Raw genomic sequence first — 14,611 nt, 5'->3', positions numbered from 1 at the left:
TATGCTCGATGAAGGCAATACTGAGTGTACTAGTGTGGGGGTCTTTACCCATTCTTTGCAAAAAGGTGATAACTTCGGAAAGACTACAATTATCAAAATCAAGATTACTACCATTAATTAAAGTGGTGGTGATGTCATTTAAGCTCATTCTTTTGGTAATCTCTAAGTTCAAAGGACCTTCTTGTCCTAAAGTTGAGGTATTAGCATCACCATTAATAGGTCCATTGGGACTAGGGCTGTGATGGGTGTTAAAAGTTTTGAGATCCTCAACAACTTGTATAGTAGCAAGGGTAGTGTGTGTACGAAGGCTCTTAATCCTACCTTCCTCTTATTTTTCTCTAGTCCATCTATCTTTAAGTTTGGCTAGCATTCTTATGTTCTCACTAATTTGGACTTGGATAGCATTCATGGGTGTGGTCTTCCTTTCCTCAAGGGGGGGAGTTCTAATTTTAAGCATCTCTACATCATGAGCTATGTTGTCTACCTTCAAAGAGAGACTATCTAATTTTTCTAATTTCTCTTCTACACTCTTGTTGAAGGATTTTTGAGAAGTGATGAAGTCTTTAAGCATATTCTCTAGTTCAGAAGTGGAGTTTTTGGTGCTAGGATAAGTGTTGTTGTTCCCATAGTTGTTGGATGGGAACGGTCTAGGATTGCTACCAAAATTACTCCTATAAGCATTATTATTAAAGTTGTTCCTAGAGATAAAATTAACATCAACTTGCTCTCTTTCTTGAGCAACCAAAGAATTTAAAGGAACATCATGAGGATCAATAGGAGCTTGCTTAGTAAGTAAAGTCATGATCATGTCAATCTTATCATTAAGGGAGGAGATCTCCTCAACAGAGTTTACCTTCCTACCTGTTGGAGCTCTCTCGGTGTGCCATTGAGAATAATTTGTCATCATCTCGTCCAATAGTTTCGTGGCAGCACCAAGTTTAGTTGACATAAAGGTTCCTCCCGCAGCTGAGTCTAACAGATTCCGTGAGGTAAAGTTCAATCCTATATAGAAAGTTTGGATAACCATCCAAGTAGTCAAACCATGTGTAGGGCAATTCTTAACAAGAGATCTCATACGTTCCCAAGCTTGGGCAACGTGTTCATTATCCAGTTGCCTAAAATTAATAATGTTACTTCTTAAGTGGATAATCTTAGCAATCGAGTAATACTCCCCAATAAAAGCATATTTGCACTTATCCCCAGAATCTATGCTATTCCTAGGAAAAGATTGAAGCCACACTTTAGCTCATCCTCTCAAGGAGAAAGGAAAAAAGCTTAAGTTTAACAATATCACCATCTACTTCTTTATATTTTTGCATATCACAAAGCTCAACAAAATTATTCAAGTGCAACACATCATCATCTCCAGCACTGGAGAATTGATCTTTCATAACAAGGTTTACTAAAGCAGGTTTAATCTCATAGGAGGCCGCCTCAGTGGCGGGAGCAGCAATAGGAGTGCAGATAAAGTCATTCTTGTTGTGACTAGTGAAGTCACACAACTTGGTGTTTTCAGTGGAACCCATAGCAGCAGCAACAAGCAAGAACAAAGCAACTAATTTTTTTTATTGTTTTTTTGGGTATAAGACTCTAAAGCAAAAACTAGAAAGCAAACTAACAAGACTAAAAGCAAGGGTAAAAGATAGTGTGCAACTCCCCTATCTTGAAGACTGGAGTTTCCGGCAAGAGCGCTAGAAATTTTTTCGATGACGAGTTGATGCATATACTTCTCGCCCCTCGTTGGTTACCCCAAGTGGAAGGTGGAGATGTAGTCAGCAGCAGATTTCCCTTACACGGGGACTATAAGGTTTATCGAACCAGGAGGATTCCAAGGACCAACAAGTAGGTGTCCGCTGCTCTAGCGCTAGCAGAAGATGTGGACCTGCACACACAACAAATAACTTTGCTCCCAACGAGTACACAGAGGTTGTCAATCTCTCCGGCCTTGTAGTTTGCAAAGGATAAAAACACAAGCGGGAATAGTGATAGTGATTGCAACGGAAAAGTAAATGAAAACAGTAAATGGTGGAGGTGTAAACAATGGTGGTAATATGGACCAGAGTCACATGATATTCACTAGTGATGTCTCTCTCCCAAAAGATGATAAACAAATATACATGGATAAACAAATTACAGCTGGGCAATTGACAAAATTCTAAACGCACCGCAATGCTAATTATGCTACTAAAAAGTTAGAGGCTCAAAACTAATGGGAAATACGCCAAGACAAGTAGAGCGTTTATCCATCAGCATCTACTCCCTAATCATCCTCCTTGAGATATCTATCCAGAACATCTCGCTGGTATTAAGTTGCGAACCCCACCCAAAGTGTAAACTCAAAGCAACGGACAACTGCATTGCCGAACTTTGCGTAAGGTAAACAATCCTTGCAACCGTGGTCACAAGCACCGTTGTTCTCTCCCTGGTGGCAACAGGACATCCCCTAGTCTCATGTTTCTATCACTCAAGCTAGACATCAGGGGGCATGAACCCACAATCATGCATAACGCTCCCTCTTGGAGTTACAATCTACTACTCAGTCAAAGCAATAAAAAGCAACGGAGAACATGCATGAATCACTAAAGAACATAATATAAAAGGATAATCAGTATATAACTCAGCACAATCTGAACATAATCTCATAATCCATCGGATCGCAGCAAACCAAGCATAACAATACCAAGAAAATTACATAGATGATTGATCATGTAGAGCAGCTCACAAGGGCTAAACATTGAAGCACAAGATTGGAGAGAAGACATCACATAGCAACTGGTCATGGACCCATGGTCCAAGGAGGACTACTCATGGTACGTCCGGGAAGCGTCTATGATGGTGGAGAAGCTCCTGGAGGTCAATCCTCCCTCCGGCAAGGTGTCGGGAAGAGGTCTTCTAGCCCTCCCGATCTCGGAAGCACGCGGCGGCAGAACGATGGACAAATTCGCGGTTCTGGATATCCTAGAAGGGTTTCCTCTCAGAGAGGTAAATATAGGTCGCAGGAGGGCACCAGAGGGCGTGGGACCCACCCAGGCGACCTGGTGGCGTGGCTAGGGGGTGGGCCACGTAGGGAGACCGCCTGGGCACGCCCTGGCTCTCCTCTGGCCCACCTTTGGTGCTCGTGAAGCTTCCGTCACACTAATTTTTATATATTTTTTTCAGGATTTTTGGAACTCTGTAAATTGGGGTAAAAGTCCCTACAAAAAATACATCAACAGATAGAAACTGGCACTGGGTGCACTGAGTTAGTGGGTTAGTCCAAATATGTGTAAAAAGGTATGAAAGTGTAGCAAAACATATAACAATATCACCCAAAAGATCATGGAACAAAAATAAATTATAGATACGTTTGGGACGTATCTCTCACTCATCATTATATTTTGCTCTAGGTGTAGGCATGAACATAAGGGGAATGTTGTTATCTCAATGAACTCCCCCCCCCATTATGCATAAATTGATCACGTCTTTCACATTAGCCACTGTTGATGGCACTTGTGCTTCAAAGACGAGATGTGGTCATGAACCCAAGGATAATTCTTCGCGGTGTTATACCATTTGTCTCAAACATTGGTGGCTCCAGCCATCGCCCTCTTTTCGTCAGAAGATTCCGTTCTGTATTCCAGTTGAGTACATATTTATTTTTATCTTCCCTTGGGTTTTTTCCTGTGCTATTTCTCTTCCCCTCGCAAGGTTCTATGTGTTTTTTTCAAAAGAGGCACGGTACTACCGCTCCCAGCACGGCAGTAAACTTTTATGGATGCTGGATGAGCGGTACTACCGCTCACCTATCGGTAGTAAAATTTTACTACCGCTAGCCAAGCGGTACTACCGCGATGACTGCAGTACTACCGCTCCGCCAAGGCCACGGGGGGTTATTTTATGGCAGGGGCAGTTCTTTCTCCCCCATACCCATTCATCTCGTGGCTCTCTCTTTTTCCTCTCTCTCTTGTCAAGAGCTGCTGCCGGAGGGACTCGCCAGATCTCCTTCTCTGTCCACTCTCCTCTCATTCCGTTTGGTGGGATCTGATGACGAGATGATGTATATACTTCTCGCACCTCGTTGGTTACCCCAAGTGGAAGGTTGATATGTAGTCAGCAACAAGTTTTCCCTTACATGGAGACTGTAAGGTTTATCGAACCAGTAGGACTCCTAGGATCAACAAGTAGGTGTCTCATGTCCTGGTCAGCAAAAGACGTAGACCTGCACACACAACAAATAACTTTTCTCCCAATGAGTACAAAGAGGTTGTCAATCTCTCCGGCCTTGTAGTTTGCAAAGGATCAAAACACAAGCGGGAAAAGTAATAGTGATTGCAATGGAGAAGTAAATGAAAACGGTAAATGATAGATGTGTAAACAACGATGGTGATATGGACTGGAGTCACATGCTGTTCACTAGTGATATCTCTCTCCCAAAAGACGATAAACAAGTATGCTTGGGTAAACAAATCACAGTTGGGCAATTGACAGAATTATGAACGCACCGCAATGCTACTTATGCTACTTGATAGTTAGAGGTTCAATAGTAATGGGTAGTACACCAAGGCAAGTAGACCGTTTATTCATCAGCATCTACTTACTAATCATCCACTTTGAGATATCTATCCAAAACATATCACCGATATTAAGTTGCGAGCCCCACCCAAAGTGTAAACTCAAAGCAACAGACAACTGCATTAACGAACTATGCATAAGGTAAACAATCCTTGCAACCATGGTCACAAGCACCGTTGTTTTCTCCCTGGTGGCAACAGCATATCCCTTAGTCTCATGTTTCTGTCACTCAAGCTAGACATCGAGGGGTATGAACCCACAATCATGCATAACGCTCCCTCTTGGAGATACAATCTACTACTCGGCCAAAGCAATAAATAGTAATGGAAAACATGCATGAATCACTAAGGAACATGTTATAAAAGGATAATCAAATATATAACTCATAAAAATCTAAACATAATCTCATAATCCATCGAATCCCAACAAACGGAGCATAGCAATAGCAAGAGAATTACATAGATGCCTTGATCATGTAGGGCAGCTCACAAGGACTAACCATTGAAGCACTAGATTGGAGAGAAGACATCACATACCTATTGGTCATGGACCCATGGTCCAAGGAGGACTACTCACGGCACGTCCGGGAAGCGTCCATGGCGGTGGAGAAGCTCCCGGAGGTCAACCCTCCCTCTGGGACAGTGCCGGGAAGGGGTCTCCTCACGCTCCCGATCTCGGTAGTGTTGCGGCTGCGGAACGATGGAGAAATTCGTCATCCTGGATGTTATGGAAGGGTTTTCTCGCGGAGGACTAAATATAGGCCAAAGGAGGGCACCAGAGGAGGTGGGACCCACCCAGGCGACCTCTTGGCGCGGCCTAGGGCCAGGTTGGGCCCACATTTTTCCTGGGAGGCCCCTGGCCGCCCTGTGGCCCATCTTCGTTGGTTCGAAGCCTCCGTTACGCTGATTTTTTATATATTTTTCTTGGAATTTTCCGGGCTTCGGAAAATTGGGTAAAAGCCCCTGGAAAATAGACATCAGCATACATAAACTGGCACTGGGTGCACTCAGTTAGTAGGTTAGTCCAAATATGTGTAAAAATATATAAAAGTGTAGCAAAACATATAACAATATCACCCAAAAGATCATGGAACAAGAAGAAATTGTAGATACGTTTGGGACGTATCAACATCCCCAAACTTAATTTCTACTCGTCCTCGAGTAGATAAATGATAACACAATAATTTCTGTGGTGACATGCTAACACACATATAAGAACTTCAAAGTAAAGCAAGTAAGATATGCAATTCAAGTCAAGACAATAACAAGCAAGAGTTTATATCTAGTATTGAAATTAGCAAAGTAAGAACATAAAGGTGCAAGAGCTCTCACTGTCCTGAAAAAGAGGGAGAACATAAATTAGCAAAGTATTCAAGTCAAGACAATAACAAGCAAGAGTCGAGGTACAATACTTATGTCTTTTCTCTCTTATTTTGCAAGGTTTACCTGAAGAGGGAGAATGCCAAGAGCTGGAATTCTGGCCTGAAAAAGGAGCAAGTTTGAGATGCCAATTCTGCACAACTCCAAAAGCCGTGAAAATCAACGTGGAATTTTTTGGGAGTATATAAAAAATACTGGGCGGAAGAAGTACCAGAGGTGCGCCACCTAGAGGCCACAAGCCTGCCAGGCCCGACCTACCCCCCTGGCCGGGCCTGGGGGGCTTGTGGGCTCCCCATTGCCCGTCCGGTGCTCATATTTTGCTATATGAAGGGTTTCGTCCGGAAAAAAAAATCAGAAGGTTGCTTTTCAGAGGATTCGCCGCCGCCACGAGGCGGAACTTGAGCAGAACCAATCTAGAGCTCCGACACGACGATCCTGTCGGGGAAACTTCCCTCCCGGAGGGGGAAATCATCGCCATCGTCATCACCAACACTCCTCTCATCGGAGGGGACTCGTCACCATCAACATCTTCATCAGCACCATCTCATCTCCAAACCCTAGTTCATCACTTGTAACCAATCTTCGTCTCACGACTCCGATTGGTACTTGTAAGGTTGCTAGTAGTGTTAATTACTCCTTGTAGTTGATGCTAGTTGGATTATTTGGTGGAAGAGTTTATGTTCAGATCCTTGATGCTACTCATTACCTCTCTGGTCCTAAACATGATTATGCTTTGTGAGTAGTTACTTTTGTTCCTGAAGACATGGGATAAGTCATGCTAATAGTAGTCATGTGAATTTGGTATTGGTTCGATATTTTGATGTGTTGTATGTTGTTTTTCCTCTAGTGGTGTTATGTGAACGTCGACTACATAAAACTTCACCATTATTTGGGCCTAGAGGAATGCATTGGGAAGTAGTAAGTAGATGATGGGTTGCTAGAGTGACAGAAGCTTAAACCCTAGTTTATGTGTTTCTTCATAAGGGGCTGATTTGGATCCACTAGTTTAATGCTATGGTTAGACTATATCTTAATTCTTCTTTCGTAGTTGCAGATGCTTGTGAGAGGGGTTAGTCATAAGTGGGATGCTTGTCCAAGTAAGGGCAGTACCCAAGCGCCGGTCCACCCACATATCAAACTATCAAAGTAACGAACGCGAATCATATGAACATGATCAAAACTAGCATGATAGGAATTCCCGTGTGTCCTCGGGAGCGTTTTTCCTCCTATAAGACTTTGTCCAGACTTGTCCCTTGCTACAAAAGGGATTGGGCCACTTTGCTGCACCGTTGCTACTTTTGTTACTTGTTGCTTGCTACGAATCATCTCACCATACAATCACTTGTTACTGATAATTTCAGTGCTTGCCGATATTACCTTGCTGAAAACCACTTGTCAGATCCTTCTGCTCCTCGTTGGGTTCGACACTCTTACTTATCGAAAGTACTACGATTGATACCCTATACTTGTGGGTCATCAACTACGAGTGTGGATCTTTCAAAAGTAATAGTAGTGTTACCCCTTATCTCTTTTTATTTCTTCTCTTTTTTCTCCTTTTTTGCGGCCTCTTTGGCTCTTTCTTTTTATCTCTCATTTTTCCTCTTTGGGATCTTTTGTTTGACCCCTTTGGGATCTTTTCCTCACTTAAGGGCAACACTCTATGTTTTACATGAATAAAAATAAAATCATCACACTTTATAAGAAGTACTCAACATAAAGACAAGTGAAAACTATCATGATGTATGCAAATGTATGACTCTGCCAGTGTAGCAGGATATGCAATGATACTAGCGCGTGATGTAGCAATAATTGGGGTAAGGCCCAACTATCATGTGACTCTACGATCACGCAAAAGCATGTATGGCATGAAGACCAAGTCATGAGATGGTGGATGTTGCATGGCAATGTATCTCGGAAATGTTATGGAAATGCCTTAATAGGTAGATATGGTGGATGTTTTGAGGGAAGATATAATGAGGCTCATGTATAACAGAGCGTATCATGTCATGGGTTTGGATGTACCGGCGGAGTTTGCACAAACTCTCAATGTGATAAAGGGCAAGGCACGGTACCGAAGAGGCTAGCAAAATATGGATGGTGGAAGTGCCAACAATCGAATACTCACATTAGTCCGAAGAACTCATACACATATTATCAGTAAGTCTCTATCTACTCCCTCCTTTCCGGTTTATAGGGCTCATCTCAAAATTTTCAGATTTTCATTATATTAGACTCATTTTAAGTCTAAGTGAGTTAATGTGCTTTGATTCTCACGTCATATTTAATTCATAGAGTTTAGAGCAAGGAGATGAGTGGCTATGCATGCATCATTTTCTACATCCATCATGCAAGTCCAATGAAAGGAAGGATGCTAAATTTATTTCCTTGGAAATTGAATATATGAGAAATATTTCATTGGCTAGTTTAAACTAGTGTCATCCACTCACAATTCACCTTGATTGATGAGATCTCAGATTTGAGCCCTATAAACCGGAAAGGAGGAATTAGTTAGGAAATTCACAAAGAGACAAGTACCCCGAGGAGGAGTGTTTGGGGGTTTGCTTATCCTTGCGCATCCTCGACTCATGGTAACGTGAGGGTACTCTATATATTCCAACCCCACCAGAGGTTAGCGATCAATTTAGTAGCTAGAGTTCTCATATATTTTTTAGTTTTTTAAAACCACACAAATTTCCCAAAATACGACACCTATCACTAATAGGCTCAAGCTCTTGGTACCAATATTACAAACATTACTCAAATCAATACCTCAAAACTATTGCAAGTTACTACTATACTTCAATAGCAACCTTAATTACCTACTCATGTAAGACACACAACTCAGTGCAACGAGCCAACTCTCTAAACAAGATAAGAATGATAACACAAGAGAGTTCCAAAATCAACCTAAATAAAAGATCTTCAAAAAATAAGCATGAAAACTAAGAGCTAACATGACGGTAGCTATGGAAAGATAAAAAACACATAAAAAAGATAAGCATGAAAACCTATGTTGTGTTCTAGAGTGAAATGGAGCATGTTTATCTACCAAACAAGGTATTCTAGGTTCCGACTTGTTATGAACAACAAGAAAAACTAAAACAAACTAAAAAGTAAAGGGCGGGACGCTCCAAGCATAGCACATAACATGTGAAGTGATAAAAAAATATAGCATGTAGATGGACGAACTAATGATTGTTGATAGAGAAGGGGATGCACGGGGCATCCCCAAGTTTAGACGCTTGAGTATCCTTGAATATTTCTTGGGGGTGCATGGAGGCATCCCCAAGCTTGAGCACTTGACACTCCCGTATCTTCTTTCATCATCTCCCATCGCATACTTGAAAACCCCCTTCATACAAAACTCATCATAAGCTGATTAGACTGGTTAGTACCCTTAATAAAATAATTCATTACCTGCTGGAAATAAAGATTTTCATGAAAATCTACTGTTTCTCATGATTTCCAAAAGGTTTTTTCAAATAAAAATTAAGCTTAGGATTTGCAAAACAATGAAAACGCAAAACATGGCAGAATCTGTGAAAAACAGAACAGCGGGTAGTAAATTATTTATTCGGGGCACTTCTGCAACTCAAATCAAAAACCTCAGAACAGATGCCAGAAAGGAAATTATATAGAGCATGCTGTACAAAAATATCAGATCAAAAAGATGATCTGGTGATTTTAGGAAAAAAAATTGTCAAGCTGACAGAATCTGTTTCTGGACAACATGTCACAATTTTTGCACTTTCTTGCAATCGGAGGCTATAACTTGGCACAAAGCTTAAAAATAAAGATACAATGATGTTGCTACAGTAGTAACAAGCATAAATACCATTAAACTGAAAGTAAAACAAATTGGGCTGCCTCCCAACAAGCGCTTTCTTTTATGCCTTTGAGCTAGGCATAATGCAAGAAGATCAAGTGTTATCAACTCCAAAAGAATAACTTGCCCGAGTAATGGACTCATAAGGTAACTTAATCTTATTTCTAGGGAAGTGTTCCATTCCCTTTTTAAGGGGAAATTGGAATTTAATGATTCCCTCTTTCATGTCAATGATAGCACCAACGGTGCAGAGAAAAGGACGTCCCAAAATAATAGGACATGAAGGATAACACTCAATGTCCATAATAAGAAAATCAACGGGCACATAATTATCATTGACAATAATAAGAACATCATCAATTCTCCCTAAAGGTTTCTTTATGGAAGACTCAACAAGGGGAACACCAAAAGAACATGGATCATAAGGTTTCCAATCAAGCATATCATACATTCTTTTGGGCATAACGGTAGCACTAGCTCCAACATCACACAAAGAAAAGCAAGAGATATTATTGAATTTAATTTTGACCATAGGATCCCAACCATCTTCTAGTTTCCTAGGAATAGAAGTCTCTAGCTTGAGATTCTCCTCCCTAGCTTTGATAAGAGCATTGGTAATATGCTCGGTGAAGGCAATATTGAGTCTACTAGTGTGGGGGTCTTTACCCATTCTTTGCAAAAAGGTGATGACTTCGGAAAGAATACAATTGTCAAAATCAATATCATTGCTAATAAGTAAAATTATAGTGTGATCATGTATATTTGATTTTCTCTCTACTATAAGAGTTTGGACGTCTTTCCAAGTTTGGGGACGTTTAGGAACAACTTGAAACCAAAGATCATGTGGCTTACCAATGCAACCATGCCAAGGGCATAATTCTCCATAATGACTAGTATAGTCACAAGGTTTACTTGTAGAAAGACCCTTGGTGGTAACTGGAGCAATAGAAGACAAGGTATAATCATTGTTGTTGTGACTAGTGAAGTCACCCAACTTGGTGTTCTCAGTGGAACCCATAGCAGCGGCAACAAGCAAGAAAAAAGCAACTAATTTTCTTGTGGTTTTTGGTATAAGACTCTAAAGCGAAAACTAAAAAGCAAACTAACAAGACTAAAAAGCAAAGGTAAAAGATAGCGTGCAACTCCCCTATCTTGAAGACTGGAGTCCCCGGCAACGGCGCCAGAAAACTTTGCTTGATGACGAGATGATGTATATACTTCTCGCACCTCGTTGGTTACCCCAAGTGGAAGGTTTAGATGTAGTCAACAACAAGTTTTCCCTTACATGAAGACTGTAAGGTTTATCGAACCAGTAGTACTCCTAGGATCAACAAGTAGGTTTCTCTTGTGCTAGTCATCAGAAGATGTGGACCTACACACACAACAAATAACTTTGCTCCCAATGAGTATAAAGAGGTTGTCAATCTATCCGGCCTTGTAATTTGCAAAGGATCAAAACACAAGCGGGAAAAGTAATAGTGATTGCAATGGAAAAGTAAATGAAAACGGTAAATGATGGAGGTGTAAACAATGATGGTCATATAGACCGAAGTCACATGATGTTCACTTGTGATGTCTCTCTCCCAAAAGACGATAAACAGCTATGCTTGGGTAAACAAATCATAGTTGGGTGCTACGGCGACAGAAACCTTCTGTTGTCTCTTGAGCTTGTGTTGGTTTTTGCCTTGAAGAGGAAAGGGTGATGCAGCACAGGAGCAGCAAGTATTTCCCTCCGTTTGAGAACCAAGGTATCAATCCAGTAGGAGAATCTCGTCAAGTCCAGAGTACCTGCACAAACACAAAAGATCTTGCACCCAATGCTATAAAGGGGTTGTCAATCCCTTCAAGATTGATTGCAAAGTGAGATCTGAAGGCGGAAAGTGCAACGACGTAAAAGAGTAAGGCTGAAAATATGGTGTGGAGTAGACCCGGGGGCCATAGTGTTCACTAGAGGCTTCTCTAGCAAAATATTACGGTGGGTGAACAAATTACTATCGAGCAATTGATAGAACCGCGCAAAGTCATGACGATATCTAAGGCAATGATCATACATATAGGCATCACGTCCGAGACAAGTTGACCGATACTTTCTGCATCTACTACTATTACTCCACACATCGACCGCTATCCAGCATGCATCTAGTGTATTGAGTTCATGACGAACAGAGTAACGCCTTAAGCAAGATGACATGATGTAGAGGGATAATCTCAAACCAATGATGAAAACCCCATCTTTTTACCCTTGATGGAAACAACATGATGCATGCCTCACTACCCCTTCTGTCACTGGGTGAGGTCACCGCATGGTATGAACCCAAAACCAAGCACTTCTCCCATTGCAAGAATCATAGATCAAGCTGGCCAAACAAAACCCACAACTCGAAGAGAATTACAAGGATATGAAATCATGCATATAAGAGATCGGAAGAAACTCAAATAAGACTCATAGATAATCTAGTTATAAATCCACAATTCATCGGATCTCGACAAACTCACCGCAAAAGGAGATTACATCACATAGATCTCCATGAAGATCATGGAGAACTTTGTATTGAAGATCCAAGAGAGAGAAGAAGCCATCTAGCTACTAGCTATGGACCTGTAGATCTATGGTGAACTACTCACGCATCATCGGAGAGGTCATGGTGTTGATGAAGAAGCCCTCCGTATCCAAATCCTCCTCTCCTGTAGGGCACCAGAACATGCCCAGGATGGGATCTTGCGGAAACAGAAGCTTGCGGCGGCGAAAAAGTACTTTCGATGATCTCCTGATTTTTTCTGGAATTTTTGGGAATATATAGGCGAAAGACCTAGAGCAGAGGTGGCTTAGGGAGCCCACAAGCCTGGGAGGCGCGGGCCCCCGTGGCCACGGCTAGGGGGCTTGTGGGGTTCCTGGTGGCCCCCTGCCCTAGTTCTCAGGTTCCCCGATCTTCTTCTCTTTCGAAAAAAATATTTTTGGAAGTTTCGTTTCGTTTGGACTCCGTTTAAAATCCTCCTCTGAAAAGGGTCAAAAACACGGAAAAAACAGGAACTGGCACTTGGCACTGAGTTAATAAGTTAGTCCCAAAAAAGATATAAAAGGCATACAAAACATTCAAAGTTTGACAAGATAATAGCATGAAACCGTCAAAAATTATAGATACGTTGGAGACGTATCAAGCATCCCCAAGCTTAACTCCTCCTCGTCCTCGAGTAGGGAAGTGATAAAGACTGAATTATTGATGTGGAATGCTACCTAGCAAAGTTGTCCTTTGTAACTTCTTTCATGTGACATGAATGTTCAGATCCGTAAGATTCAAAACAATAGTTTGCTATTGACATGAAAATAGTAATACTTTAAGCAAACTAGCAAGGCAATCATGAACTTTCAAAATAACAAGGCGAAGGAAATTTATCCCTACAAAATCATATAGTCTGGCTATGCTCCATCATCCTGACACAACTAATGTAAATCATGCACAACCCCGGTATTGTCCAAGTAATTGTTTTCACACTCTTACTTTCTCAAACTTTTTATAACTATCACGCAATACATGAGCGTGAGCCATGGATATAGCACTATAGGTGGAATAGAGTGTGGTGGTGGTTGTGAGACAAAAAGGAGGAGATGGTCACATTGACTCGGCATATCAAAGGGCTATGGAGATGCCCATTAATAGATATCAATGTGAATGAGTAGGGATTGCCATACAAAGTATGCACTAGAGCTATAAGTATGTGAAAGCTCAAAAGAAGAACTAGTGGGTGTGCATCCAACTTGCTTGCTCACGAAAACCTAGGGCGGTTTTGAGGAAGCCCGTCATTGGAATATACAAGCCAAGTTATATAATAAAGATTCCCACTAGCATATGGTGGTGACGAAACGAGAGGCTCTCAATCATGAAGAACATGGTGCTATTATGAAGCACAAGTGTGGAAAAAGATAGTAGCATTGTCCCTTCTCTCTTTTTCTCTTTTTTTTATTTGGGCTCTTGGGCCTCTTTTTTTTCTCTTTTTTTGTTTGGGCTCTTTGGCTTCTTTTTTTTATTTCCTCACATGGGACAATGCTCTAATAATGATGATCATCACACTTTTATTTACTCACAGCTCAAAGCTTAGAACGATGATGACTCTATGGGAAATGCCTCCGGCAGTGTACCGGGATGTGCAACGATCTAGCTTGGCGTATGACGTTGAAACATCTCGCTAGCTATCTTACGATCATGCAATGTCAATATGAGAGTGATGGCACAAGTCATGAGACGGAACGGTGGGAGTTGCATGGCAATATATCACGGAATGGCTATGAAATTGCCATAGTAGGTAGGTATGGTGGCTGTTTTGAGGAAGGCATATGGTGGGCTTGTGTACCGGCGGCACTAGAGAGGCTAGCAATAGTGGAAGGTGAAAGTGCATCTATACCATGGACTCACATTAGTCATGAAGAACTCACATACTTGTTGCAAAAGTTTTTATTAGTAATCGAAACAAAGTGCTAAACGCATACTCCTAGGGGAAGGGTTGGTAGGTGTTAACCACCGCGCGATCCCGACCTCAACACAAAGGATGACAATCAATAGATCAATTATGCTCCGACTTCCTAACATAGCGGTTCACCATACGTGCATGCTACGTGAATCACTAACTTCAACACAAGTATTTTTAGATTCACAACACCCTACTAACATAACTATTAATATTACCAAATCCACGTCTCAAAACTAATTGAGAGGAATCAAGACTTCTCTTTCTACTCAATGCACATGAAGATGGAGGTTTTTGTATCCTCTTTGGGTACCTATCACCTTTGGGACTACTTTCATAGCATAATCTAACTACCAAGTCACGCACCGTCGTGCTCTAAAAGATCTAAGTG

Source organism: Hordeum vulgare, chromosome 5H, assembly GCF_904849725.1.
Source record: "Hordeum vulgare subsp. vulgare chromosome 5H, MorexV3_pseudomolecules_assembly, whole genome shotgun sequence".
NCBI classification, from domain to species: Eukaryota; Viridiplantae; Streptophyta; class Magnoliopsida; order Poales; family Poaceae; genus Hordeum; species Hordeum vulgare.
This window is presented reverse-complemented; position numbering follows the sequence as displayed.